This window comes from Centrocercus urophasianus, unplaced genomic scaffold (assembly GCF_019232065.1).
Source record: "Centrocercus urophasianus isolate 14NV4802_14NV808 unplaced genomic scaffold, USGS_Curo_1.0 seq_19, whole genome shotgun sequence".
In the NCBI taxonomy this organism is placed as follows: Eukaryota; Metazoa; Chordata; class Aves; order Galliformes; family Phasianidae; genus Centrocercus; species Centrocercus urophasianus.
In genome coordinates, this window is record NW_024884744.1 from 7043531 (window position 1) to 7057227 (window position 13697).

General features: G+C 50.3%; 1 long non-coding RNA gene across 5 annotated transcripts in view; it reads left to right on the forward strand.

Moving 5' to 3' along the window:
• The window catches only part of LOC122161589, a 249952-nt gene that overhangs the window by 228388 nt on the left and 7867 nt on the right, over positions 1 to 13697 (forward strand). For all 5 annotated transcript variants that reach the window (XR_006169220.1, XR_006169222.1, XR_006169224.1 and 2 more), the window contains 2 exons: positions 9546 to 9775; positions 10456 to 10591. This is a non-coding gene — a long non-coding RNA (uncharacterized LOC122161589). The remainder of the gene's footprint in view (positions 1 to 9545; positions 9776 to 10455; positions 10592 to 13697) is intronic.

Sequence of the window (13697 nt, forward strand, 5' to 3'; positions counted from 1 at the left end):
TTTTTTTTTTTTTTTTTTTTTTTTTTTTTTTTTTTTTTTGACACGAAGAGACCGGGAAAACTGTGGTTCAGTCCCCTTCTGCAGTCCCTCCGGTGCGTTTCCACTGCCGTGCTCGGAGGAGCTCCCGTTCTCAGCCCCAGGAACGCGGGCCCGCAGCCCCCTGCCCTGCCCCGGGGCGGTTCGTGTTTGTTTGGTTGAGAGAACCCACTCGAGGCAAGTGGTGAAACACAGATCGCTGAGATTCCCAGCAACGAATGCGGTGAATCGGACTCACAATCCCTGCCTGCGGCCGGAGGAATGGACTCCTCGATGCCTATTGACCTTTGGAGGGGAAATCTTGATTTTTTATTATTTTCTTATTTAGTTGTTTGTTTAGTTTTACCTTTCCCGGCTTGTTGGTTTAGTTGGCAACTTTGGCATCACCTGGCGCGGGCAGCAGTGCGTCCGCCTGGTGCCGCCGTGGGAACGGCTTGGGGCCACGGGGCCGGGGACTCGGCGGGGCTGTCCCGGATGGCAGCGGCGTGCCAGGGGTTAAGGGCTCCCGCCGCGGGGCTGAGAGCGGCCGTGGGTGAAACTTCCCCGAATAACAGCAACGGGACGGAGCCGCCCCCGAGCCCTCGGGCTGCGCTGGGCCGGGTCGGGCCGGGCCGAGCCGGGCCGGGGGCGGGGAGGGCTTCTGCTGCCGCCACTCCTCCCCGTAATGAGCTCATTTCCATGTCTGCACCTCCCGCAACTGTGAGAAAATCCGCCGGGCCGGGCAGCGTGCCGATGCGGCCGGGGCTGCCCCGGTCTCCCCGGTGACAGCGGCCGCCCGGGAGAGCCGCGCCGGCGGGTGGGAACGAAATAAAGAAAATAAATAAAGAAGAAAAAAATGTCCCCCCTCCACGCTCCGGCCCTCCGCGGCTCCTCGCGGGGCGCTGCTCCCCGCACGGAGGGGGGGTGCGTGGGGGGACCGGGACGCGGCCACGCGTGGATTCCGTGGGGTGCGTCCCGGAAGCCGGAGATCGTGGGGGTATCGGGACGGCGGGGAAGGGGGAAGGGAACCCAGAGCCTCGCACTTATCAATAACAAGATGTATAAATATCAAAGTGAAGGAGCCCGAGTAAGTCTTTCTAGAAGCGAGGAGGAAGCTTAAGCAGCTTTCTTTAATGGTGATTTGTAGCTCTGTAAGGGGCACGGATAGCAAATACCCTGCAGGTGCATGTTGTAACACTGCCATCCGGACTTTAATGTAGATTACTCTCCAACTCGTTTGATCGGTCCTTTGAAACCCTTTACAATTGCCTGTGACGAACCGCCAGTCTCAGTTTTTTTTCTTTGAATAATGCCTTAAGGGTAAGTCCTCGGGGCTTTTAAAGATCTCCAGCACATAGAAAAAACTCACGTTAGATTTCACTTTAGAGCGTGGGTCCGCGTCTCTCAACTCGGGGCTGTTAACAGGCATCTTTTAAATCATTAATCATTTAATCACCACCAACTTTACTCGGGAAGGGCGATGCTCGCGGGGATCTTCTAAAGCCCTCCGCACATCTGCATCGCTGCGGCTTTGGGAGGTGACCGCGCCGAGTTACTCCCCCCCCCCACCCCCCCCGCTGCCAGCAAACAGCGCCCGGGGGTGGCAGCAGAAGGGACGAATGGCGGAGAGAGGACGCGCTGAATCCCGCAGACGTTTCTGCTGTCCTCTCACATAGCGTTTATCCTTTCATATTTATTCGTTACTCCGAATTAAAAAAAAATGATTACTGAACTTTTGGCCCTTCCGCTTCCACAAGCGGCGCTTTGTTTGTATAAAATAAACTCGGGAGAACCAATCCCTCCCGTATCAAACCGGGGCTCTGAATTAAAGGCCCATTTGGGACACTTGAGACTACAAAGGGTTACACATAAATAAATGCCACATTTGCCTATTGCAAAAGTTTTCTCTGTCCTTTCTCAGTCGCAACAGGGGAGGAAAAAGCCGTCGTTTATTATCTCGCGCCGGGCAGGAGCAGCCCCTCCAGAATGTGCTCCGGCAGAAGAGGGACTCTTTTTTTTTTTCCCCCTCAACAGCAGCTCCTTTTGTTCTCCAGATCTCTTTCCCAATTTCAAGCTTCACTTGCGGATCCGAAGTTTGTTTGTTAATGGCGCTATTACCATCTGGCTCGTCCTACTTTCCAAAAGATATAAATCTCCCCGGTTTCATTGCCCACATTATCATTTAAGTGCCACCATCGCTGGAAGGAAAATACGCTTTCAAGGCAGCGAGTTCTCCCGCACGCCCAGCGCCGGCCCCGACCGCGCTTCCCCTCCCAGCACTGCTCGGAGCGGGGCACCGCCGCGCCTTCGGTTCGCCACCGTCGGCTTAAGTGAAGCTCTGCCCCCGATTTTGGGCTGCCGAGTGCATCTGGCCGCCGGGAACCGCTATCTGCGGCGGGTCGGGTCCTGCCCCGGGCTGCCCTCCCTCCGCACCGGTTCACGTCCCGTCCTGACGCGGGGAAACCTTTCCCACCGACGCCGCGCACTGACGGGGAGAAAAGTTTGGGCTCCGCTCGGAGCAAAGCGGTTGCGGATTCGTGTGCTCTTGGGCATAAATGGCCGGGGGGAGGGCGAGAGGGGATGGGGGAGGGAGCCGGGTCGGTTTATGGATGGGCTCCACAATGACTCTATTTATTCGCTGCGACCGGCCCGGGCAGGCTGAATAGGCGAGAGAGGCTCCCGGCCTTCCCAGCGCATGGGCCCGAGGGGACCGACTCCCCGCGTTCCCATGGTGGGGGTCTGCGGGGCGCCCGCTCTGCCCGCTCTGCCCACACTGCCCGCTCTGCCCGCTCTGCCCGCTCTGCCCGTTCTGCCTGTTCTTCCCGCACTGCCAGCTCTGCCCGCACTGCCCGCACTGCCTGCTCTGCCCTCTCTGCCCGCTCTGCCCTCTCTGCCCACACGGCATGAATGGCCCCGTTGCCTCTGCTCAGCGCGGGTTGGAGCATCGATCTCCATCGCTTCTTTGCTGGGTGTCCAGCAGCTTTTGACGAGGTTTTATTGAAAGATACCCACACTCACACACACCCCTAATATTGCCAAGCAAGGGGAAAGGCACTCCTCTAGTACATGAAAGAAAGAAACCCTGTTTTTCCGTTGCTGTTGGTGGTGGGGGTTTTTTTGTTTTTTTGTTTTTTTGTTTTTTTGTTTTTTTGTTTTTTTTCCCCAAAGGATCAAATTGTTGTAAACAGTTATGGATGAGAAGAGAACTTGCTGCTGATGCACTTGCAGAGCTGTGAGTGCCTGGGAGAGGACGGGCCGAGGCAGGGCTCGCTCACATCGCACATCACATCGCCTCGGGCCCTTCGCCACTGCCACTGCGCAGCCATGGCCCTGCACAGCCGAGGGAGGGATCTTGTTTATAAATTTATATGACGACCTTTCCTTTGTGCCTGCTCTAAAGTTGATGTGGACAAATTGCAGAGGTATACAATTTAAGTAGATGCACTTTTAATCACCGATCATTAAAATGGTTATGTTAAATATACTCAATTACATGCATGACTTCACCCTAACAGTACTTTCTATTCTCCCAGCTGCTCACGTATTCCTTAACTATAGTCAGCAGAAGAAACTCGATTATGCTGAATCCATACATTTCTATGGATTTCATCAGCCTAATTAATGCTTCAGTGTGGTCCATGTGTGTGAATGGTCCTTTGCTATTACTTGGGTAAGGAGACAGTGCAGGAATGCAAAAGGGCTTTCTGTTAAAGATACCCATGGGGGTCACTCTAGGACTCTAATGGCAAAGGTAGCAAGTGTTAAATGGCAGAAACATGCAGAGAAAGGGAAGGCAACGATGTAAAAAGGACATGGATACTGTAGGTATGCCCAACAGGTCAGCAATGATAATTAAAGTGCTTAAAGAAGAAAAGATAAGTGTAGGGCTTCCAAGACTCGCAGTGCCTGGTTGAAAGCAAACAAACCAGCTCACGGACACACCGTGATGGTGGGAAAAAAAAGTTGACAGCAGATTTTGTGCCTAAATCACCACCAGGGCAGTGTCTCCTGCCAGCACCAGGTTGGAGTGCCCTGGCTGTTCTCTCATTTTCTGGTCGTTGAAATGCAATGAGTCCTGGAGATGCCCGTGCATCTAGGAAGATCTGGGTGCTCTCGCCTGGCTGCACTGTGTGCATTCGTGGTCCTGGCAGTATTTGGGGATGTTCTGCAGCCTCTGAGGTTGATGTGCTCAGGCAGTGCAGGTGCACACAGAGATGGTAGAAGTACCTCTCCTCTCTCCCGCCTTTCCTCAGCTTTCTTCCAGAATGAAGAAGCAATTCAAATAAATGGGATGCATTGCAGCTTTAGCACAAGCAGCCAATGGCTGCTTGAATAACACATCTTCCCATCTCAGCATTTAGTTGCATCTGAAAAGCAAGAGTGCTGCCTGCTCTTCAAGCAACCTGTTATTGAATGTGAAATTCATCAGGGTGGATTTACGTTGTGTTCCCACCTGTTGTGCCAGGAAACCATCAGATCAGCCCTTTCTCTGTCTGCTGGGAGTCATGATGGAAATGAGAGACCTTTCTTTCGCCACTGCCGTACCAAGGAACCTGCACCTCTCCCCTGTTCCCTATTTGCACACTGTGGCTCAGTTGTCCTCACTGGTGTCCATGCCTCGCTGCAGCCTTCATCCTTCAAGTGGAGAGAGAGAGCAGGAGAGATTTCAGATCCATAACCAAATTATAACCTAGGAACTTTATGCTTGTCATGCTAATTTAATGACTTTTATAGTAAGTGTAGACTTTCTGTCTTTTGAAATTAGCTCTTCAAAATGCTTTGTGTAATGACAGACACTAGACATAAGAGACAAATGCACAAGCAATAGTGGGATAATAATCTGGCAAACACTGTGCCATTTAATATTAGGATGGAAAAGGAAGTAAGCACATCACAGGGGAGATGTTTGTCACTAGGGCTGTTGGTCCTCGTCTGTGCTTCGGACTGCCCCAAAATGAGGAGGTACTGAGCATGATGTGGCATTTCAGTGTGATGACCCTTTCTTTGCTTTCTGGTGGTACATACACATGTTTGAGGGCTGTGAGCAGCCTGGTTTGATTGGGCCGTACCTGGGCCCAGCCCCTTCGCTCGGATCCCAGAGGGGCTGTATGTGTGGTGCTCATATGTGTGGCCCTGAATGTACGGATCACCTCCATTCTTCAGAGCACTTCTGTGCTCCCACGTTGTGAGCGGTCCACAAAGCTGCCCTAGAGCTGGTCCTGATAACAAAGGGAGGGATAAACCCCAAGCTATGGGTGTACTGCAGTCTGGCTAACTCTCTCATTGCCTATAATTGTAAATAAGGGAAGTTCACACGACGATCGAGTGACGGGGGAACAAGAGGCCCTTTTTAATCAGGTGGTTATCTCTCCTTGGTGGAGATCAGAGCTCCATCGCTCCTGGCCTTCTTATTGTGTCCCCCCTGCTGGAAATGACAGCTCCTTCAGAAATAAGCAACTTGGTCCCTGGATGGGATTTCAGCTCCTTTGCACTACACATGTACCAATTGTGATCTTACAGCTACGGCGAAGCCTCTAAATTATATACGTGTATAAACTCGGCCTCATTAAATCCCTCCTTTTGGATAGCCTCAAGGTTGTAGAGTATATTACTGTAAGCCAGAGGAGACTTAAATTATATCCAAATGGGGATTGAAATGTAGTGGTACTTAAGCACACTTCTTGTCTCAGCTACAGAGGTTTCATTTTTTCCCTTTAGAGTGTTACAATATTACAAATGCAACAGTTTCTCTGTGTCAAATCAAAGGATCTGAAATCCCGTTTCTTGATTCAGCCTGCAGGTCCCTTTGTGGTGGGGACAAAAACACAAAGATACGATCAAACGCTGCTGTCTGACCAAAGAGAACTTATCGCTCATCTGAGAGAGCTTCCTAATTTGAAGCTAAAGCCCTCCCCGAGTGCATGTGAGCTGTGCACTGCCTGTGTTGTTTTCTCGCGTGTGTGTGCAGCTAAACAGGGCTGTGCAGCACTGGACGGGGATTGAGAGCAGGGAAACCTCCCAGCTCCGCATCCCCTGCCACAGGTTGGTCCTTCCCATCAAAAAAAAGGAAAGGTTTTAGTGGACAATCTGTGCCCATGAGGCTCTTTCTGCCATCCCTGTTTACATTGGGTGCCTGGGGCACGGCGGGGGCTGGGGGGGCTCTGCCGAGTGTCTGTCCCCCTGCAGGTCAGCTCCGTGGTCCCTCAGCCCGGCACTGCCCTCTCTGCCCGGTGACGCTCATTTCCCCGCACAGCTCCAACTCGATCTCTCCGAAGTTGGGGTTACTGGGAGGGACTTGCCCAAACGCCCCCCACCCCCCCATCCCTTTCCAGCGCTGGCAGGAGGGTCAGTGGTTTAACCAGGCGTCACCAGGACTTCGTTTTATCCCCGGCCCACTGGAGCGTGTGGCTTTTAGTGACTGATGGTCACAGTTGCTCTCACGGTGCGTGCTCCAGATGGGCACGTCCTGGAGGCCGGGGAGGGGGGTGGGGTGGGGATGGAAGCTTGGTGGGGGAGGACGACACGGGTGCTTTGGTGAGGCCACGATGACACTGGGATTTGTTCTGGGTCACCCCCCCCCCCCCCCCGCCTCCGCGACAACGTGGGAGGGTGTGGGGGAGGGGGGGGGGATGAGGGAGGGGAAAGGGGGGGAAGTGCTGGCAGAGCTGGGGTCAGTGTACCCCCCCCACCTCGCCCTGCACGTCATCCCCGCACACAGCCAGCACGTTCCCAAACTTTGAAATGACAAATCACGTTATTGCTGTGGCGGGAGGCTGCTTTCGGATCTGTGACAGCTGAGTTTTTCCTATCGATTATGTGACACTGCCGTTCATTTACACAGCTCAAAAGCTTAAAGCCGCGGGAGGAGCCCCCAGTTGAACCCGAAATCCTAACAGAAAGCGAATCAACTTTCTGGCCGCTGTTTCAACTGATAGATCAGAACTTAATTCGGAGAGACAGAAAGGGAGAGAAACGACAGCACAGATTTATCTTGCCCGGCGTCTTCTGCTGAAACTTTAGAAACTGCGGCGTTGCAAACCCGGGGCCGAGATGCTAATGAGCGGCAGCGCGTCGTGTCCCCGCTCCTGTCATTTATTGCCGAGAGCGGATCGCGGCGCTCGGGGACCCGCGCGGGTGCGCGCGCGGAGCATCGGCCGCTCCGAGCTCTGTCCCGGCGCCTCTCGGGGAACGGGGGACACTTTGATCTCCCCCGCTCCCCGCCCCTTCCTAGGGATCCCTCCGTGCTGGGTCTGCTAGGGGCCGTCCAAGCGGCAGCCCAGCTCCGGGTTCTGCCGCTCCCTCCCCACCCCACCCCCCGTCTTCGCCGAGGTTTCATTACTTGCTGTTAGTGCCTGGAAACAATAAAGGATGTCGGACTGGGCTTTTATTGATTATTTGTCACCCTGTATTTGTCAGTTTCAATAACTTTTCCTGAAGTTTTACTTACGGGCACTTGAGCTTTCGGATTAGGCCAGCTCTGCGGATTGCAGCGAGGGGTAATTATCCGCCGGGCTGCTTCCCCGCGGCCGGGGGGCGACGAGCAGCAGCACGCTGAGCGGGCAGGATGCGGCCGGAGCTCCCCGGAGCGCTGCGGGGCCGAGAGCCGCCCCCCGCCGCCCCCCCGCCCGCAGCCGCCGCTCGCTCCCCGCTTTGAGGCCTCCGATCCAAGCCCGGAGCCGGGGCTTGGTACTGCGGGACGGGCTGGGATGGGAAAGGGCTGAGCCTTCCCTCTGTCCGTCTTCCTCCCCTAATAACTTTCCTACTTCTCCGAAGTGATGCGCGCTGCTCCATACGTGCTCCGGCTCCTCACATTTGTAAGCACACGGAAGGCGAGCTCGCATAATCGCTGCCGGGCTGGCAGGGTGCCTATCGTGTACAGTGCGGTGTTTGATGTGCTGTATCTCGTAGCACGGCGAGCTCTGAGACAAGTGAACACAGAGTGCCCAGTTACCCAGGATTTAATTACAGCAAAATGCATTCTCCATGCTGATTAGGAGAAAAATCAATCGGGGACTTATTTCCCACAATGAACCAATAAAAAAAAGAAACCCGAAACAATTTATTAGAGCAATAATCTCAGCCCCAAATGGTCTAAATATTATTGTTTCTATTGCACTGAGGAAATTCAAACTGAAAATGTTATACAGGGAGCATCAGGGAGTCCTTTCCCATAAATCCAGCAAGTTTCTAACTGATTTCCAGAGGCCTGGTGATGGCTTAGAAACACTCGGAATAGGGTTCCCCCATTTCAGGTCAAGTGTTGGCTTGCTACATCACCTACAGCTCTAGATGCTCTGTGGTCTGCAGCTGTCTGTGCCAAACCTAGCGTGAGCTTCCCACCACAGCTTACAGATTTCCTGCTTTCCAGTGATTTATACATGGAATTCCTAGAAGAGAGGAGGCCACACAAAAGATCCCCAAGCCACAGGCTGAGATAAATGCCTTGCAGCTAGCAAACCACCCCAAGATGTGCCAAAACCTTCCAGCTGGGACCGAGCAGGGAAGTGTCCCTGTGGAGGGTGCTGAGCTTTGAGGCCAGGCTGGGACATGGGGGGACAACAGGGGCAGCTGTGCCGTCATTTCTCCTCTCCCACATGGAGTTGCTGTCTGGTCTCAGCCGGACCCAAAGCTCTCCGGGGGCTCCTGGAAAGACAGGGGGTGCACAGGGGGTGCAGGTGTGCCAGGAGCTGTGGGGTCCTGGGAGCTGGAAGGCTGTGACTCAGGAGGTCCTGGTTTTGCTTTCCAGCTTTCTGTAACTCCAGTCATCTCCGTCCCGAACCGGAGGGGACCTCATTTCCTGCTCAGCACTCTGCCAACCACAAGGTCTTTTAGTAAGGCTGCCAGGGGTGCCTGGCTGCGGGAAGGACAGTCAGTGTTTGTCACCAGGGAGTGAGCTGGCATCATAGCTCTAATCTGAGTCAACAACCTGGCGAGCCCTGAGCATGACTTCATAAATCATGCTATCTAATTGAAAAGCACATGCTTGTATATACAGGGCTGTTGAAAAAGAGTGCAAAAAATAAAATGTAACAGACACTTCTGTTCTTCCCTCTGGCCTATTAATCAGCCACCTGATTGTTCCAACTTAGATTATTTCATGCAGAAAAAAAAGGGGAAAACGTGAAACCACCTTGTTTAGCCACAATGAAAGCACAAATGAAAAAATTCATCTCTTAAGGAGAGGCTTAGCCTTTGTCTAGTAATAGGAAAACAATCTCTAAGTGTTTTTAATTTAAATTGTTTTCACGGTTAATTCAAAACTGCTGAATGATATTACCACAAGTCTATGTATCTATTTGGCATTGAAGCATATGATGTTTCAGAGCAATTTAACCAGTTCTGAGTGGAGGAAAAGTCCTTTGCAGTCTCCGTATACGCTTTTTTTTTTTTTTTAATGTTGGTTGGTGCACACATGCTGGCCTTCCTTGTTCTCTTCCTTGTAGTGGAAATGAAAAATGAATGTGTGACAAAACAGCAGATGTGCGCGGTTTGCTTCTCACACACAAACCTGCGTTATTTTCCACCCACAGGAGCTGAGGCACTGTGTTGTGCCAGGGCCACCTCTGCAGACCCCTCGGCCACCTCAGCCCTGAGCATTGGCTGAACACATCTGGATATTTCTATTCAGCTCTGCAAACAGACAGAGATACTCCAAGACTGCGTGTGAGACCAGATGACGTGAAACTTTCTACCATTAAACCCTGTTCAGCTGTAGTCCAGAAGCAGGCAGCCCACAGCAGCCTGGGGATGCTGACAGAAGGTTGGCCATCGGAAGCCCTAAGCAGGTTTTTTCCCACTAACACTGCGTGCTGGTCTGCACTCCCTTTCAGAAAGTGCTCTTTAGGTATAGGAACAATCGAAAAATTTGCATAAAAGCTTCATCTGTTGTACAGGATTGCTTGGAAATTAAGCAGCAGCAGTTTTCACTTAGTGTTTTAGGAACAGAGGGTGCATTTTGTTTTCTTGTTTGCTCAGTGCACTTCCTGACCCCTCGGTGCATTTCTGTCGGCATCATGGGAACTTGCTTACCTGGGACATTTTGTAAGTGAGAAATGGGTCATGTTCAAAGTACCTGAAAAAAACAACAGTAAAGGTGTCTAACAACTTTTTTTTTCTTCTTTTGCACTTGTTAAATAATATTTCATGGTGCATTAAGTGGGTTACGCAGCCTCTTCTGAAGAGACCACAGCAGCATATTGCTGCGTGTTCAGTGCTGTCGTCAGGCTGTTGGTTCTTAACTGGAGAAAAGCTGAAGGCAGCCGGAATCCGTTCCTGAGCCTTTCCTCAGTTTGTTCTGAATTCGATAAAAAATGGCAATAATTTGGGGACAGACATAGAAAGAAAAAATAAGAATGATTTCACAATGAGCCCCTTAGCGTGCCACTCGTGACCACAGGCAGATTGTAGAAGTGCTAAATCCATTCAACGTTTCTTTTCCAGAAGCCGAAATGTTTTCAGCCAAACCGATTTCTTGCCGGCAGCTTTGGATGCTGTAGCTGGAACCAGAGCAGCCCAAGGAGCGAAGCAAACAATTAAAACATTTACATGTTTGCTTCTTGATAGACATCTCTACGAGGTAGGTTTTAACGTTTTTTTTTTCCCTCTTAACTTTTTTTTTTTTTCCCTGTGGTAAGAAGGATAAGCTTGGAGTGCCCAGTCACCGTGGTAACTGCCAGAAAAATTCTCCTGAAGTTTGAAGGGGTCAGCGCGCGGGGTCAACAACTCTGGCCTCTCCCCGCGCTGGGGCTGCAGGCTCCGTCCCACGGCCGGGCCTTAGCACGGGCTCAGCCCTGGGAGGTGGGCCGCTCCCGCTCTGATATAAATTTTTTGAGTCAGTTCACGGCCTGGGCTCTCCAGGTGGCCTCCAAAATCGATTGTGACCTCGTGACCCTGTCTAACGGAGGCATAGCATCCAACCTAAGTAAGGATTTAGGCAGGAGCGACAGCTTTCCGCTGAGTGTTATTGGGGACAGTGCAAACAGTTTTGGAAGCGAGGAGGTAGGTATGAGGAGCTGAGGTCATTAAAGGCATATTAAAAAACAATTTTAAACATCCTCATTAGTGGAAGGTTTGTATTAGCATTAACCATTCCTCAAATAAACCGTTCTGTCAAGGACCCTTTTTTTCTCCCTAACAATATCAAATCGAGCATGAACACAGGAGAAATGAGCACTTTATATATTTCAAACCAAACTCATATTTTGATTTTTAACTTATAAACCAAGGTGGCCGACGTGTGGTGAGACGGGCCCCTGGGAAGCACGCTTTTGCTTTAAGATCCTAAAACCCAGGAGATAGCTTATTAAAGCAATATGTTTATTTTAGGGAGGAATATCTCTAATGTATGGGTTCTTTCTAGATTCAAGGAGCTCTTAATTGGTGTAAATTTATTTTTAAGCTGGGAAATCAAGTCACACTCAGAATGGAATGAAAGTAGGAGAGTTTCTCAGGCTTTCTTTGCTGATCTGTAATTCAAATGGACAAGCCACAGCTTTGGGTATACACGTTTTTGCAGAAGAAAATTTTTATCTTCCTAGAAGATAATAGAGAAAATTACATTTTTCCTGTAAGATTTTAAGCAACAAACCATTGGGATGGGGATGAGGGTAGGCTGCTGCAGAGGCTTAATTTTTTAAAACAAATCTATAAACTTGTCCTCTGAGCAAGAGGATTTGCTGTCCTGGTTGATTATCAGCCCTGCAAGCCCCCAGCTCTGCACACCGTGCTCACAATCACAGTCACCAGGTGAGTAAGTGGAACTGCATGGAGGAGCAAAGTCCAGTCTCCAAGGAGGAAAATGCTCTCACACTATGAGTGACTTTAAAAATGCTCTGAAGGAAGAAAATTGCGTTAATGTTTGTTCCCAGTCTTGGAAAAATTATACAAACTTATCCCAGTGGGAATCCTGCCCAAAGACTTTTTGTGCTCCCTGTGCTAAACAGCATCGCCCCGCCAGGCAGTGCCATCCGCTGCAACAGCAAGAGCCTCTTGCTTGGACTGGGACAAAGCCTGGCTCTGCACAAAGCCCAGAACCGGGGCCGCCTGTTGGCTGAGGTTCTGCCTCTTAGGGCTGCCATAATCTGCCCATGGGGGTTATCTGAAGAGCAGGAGATGAATTGGTACTAATAAGAGGGGCAGAACTGTGCCCTAAATAATGTGAGACCCAGACTTACATATGCACATCATCATGTATGCACTTACATACGCATGTCAGTGACAACACTCACTCTAATTCCATCCTCGTTACTGCCCATAGTTTGTTGCTGTTGATTTTTGATAGAACTGTACTAAAACCAATTTATTTGCATTAGCAAGCATGTTAGTTCAGGGGAGTGCCCTCAATGACTAAGCTTGGCAAGGCAGAGCTCGCAGTCCTTGATGAGGATCAGCATCAGCGTATTTGCTTGGTTTTCAGAAAAAGCATTTAAAAATAGGAATTATGAGCAGCTGCAAGGTGAATCCTCAGTGGTTTCAAAAGCAACTGCAGAATTTTTAGCAGCTTTACTTACTTATTTATTTATTTAAAATATTCATATTTCCTTTGTAAAGTGAGCATACAGTTCAACCTGACAGGCAGGGTGGTTGATCCAACCATCTAAAGCAGAGAATCCAACCATTGCACTGGAACTTTATAAAAATTACCCCAAACTTTCTCAGAAGACTTGGGAGGAGGAATCATTAGCAGAGGGAATAACAAGAGATCTCGAGACCTTTTACTTGTTGCAAATTCTTTTGAGCTGAACACTGTAGATCCTGTCCAATTTATAATCAACTGCAGGTGTACAAATGCCACCTGAAAGAGGCCTCTGGATTTGCATCTTTTGTAACTCTTTGCCTTTTTTTTAATTGTTCATCTCATACAGCTGGGATGTGGTGTGTGTTGGTGGTTGCTGCAGTGGGATTGCTCATCTTCTTTGGCCACTCCAGATCTGGGAAGTTCTCACTCCCAATCATTTGATTCCATTAAATACCTTCTGAAGTGCAGGCTGCTTTCATTTGAACAGAATGATATACATGAATGGGCTTAACACAGCGTTAGGGACGAGCAGTCGGAATCAGCAAGGGCGCTGAGCTGGTGTTTCCCAGCCTCTATCATATGGATCACTGCTAATCCATGGGGCCTTGGTGAGTTTGCTGCAGGTGGTCTGTGGAACTGTATTAAATAATAACGCTCATGGTCTTCAATTAAAATTTTGATGAGAAGAGTGTGTGGCAGCCCGCACTCAAGTCTGACAGCTGAGAGTGATCTGCCGACCTGAAAGGTCTGAGGATGCCTGTTTTGCGGGACTGTGTCTCAGCCTGTGGTCCATCAGGCAGCAGAAAATATTTTCAAATGAATTACGTGTGTGTAGCAAATGAGCATGCTTTCTCACTCAGGCAAGCAAGCAAGCAGAAGAAAAACAAAACAACAACAATAAAAAGCACTTCAAAGCAAAATGAAGAAAATAAAAACTACAAATTAACACTGAAGCCTGAGCCTAGCTGGTGTTTGTTTTTGTATGAAAACCACATTTCCAGTGCTGCTGAGTGGGAAGCGCTACTCAGCCAAGAGCAGGGCTGGAGAAGCTCTGCATTCACTGCAGGAAGCAGTGAGGGCAAGTGGGCAGCTGGGCTGACAGGTGTGCTGCCAGGAGATGCCGAATAAGTGCTGCACTTCCTTCTCTTTTTCTTCACCTCTCCTC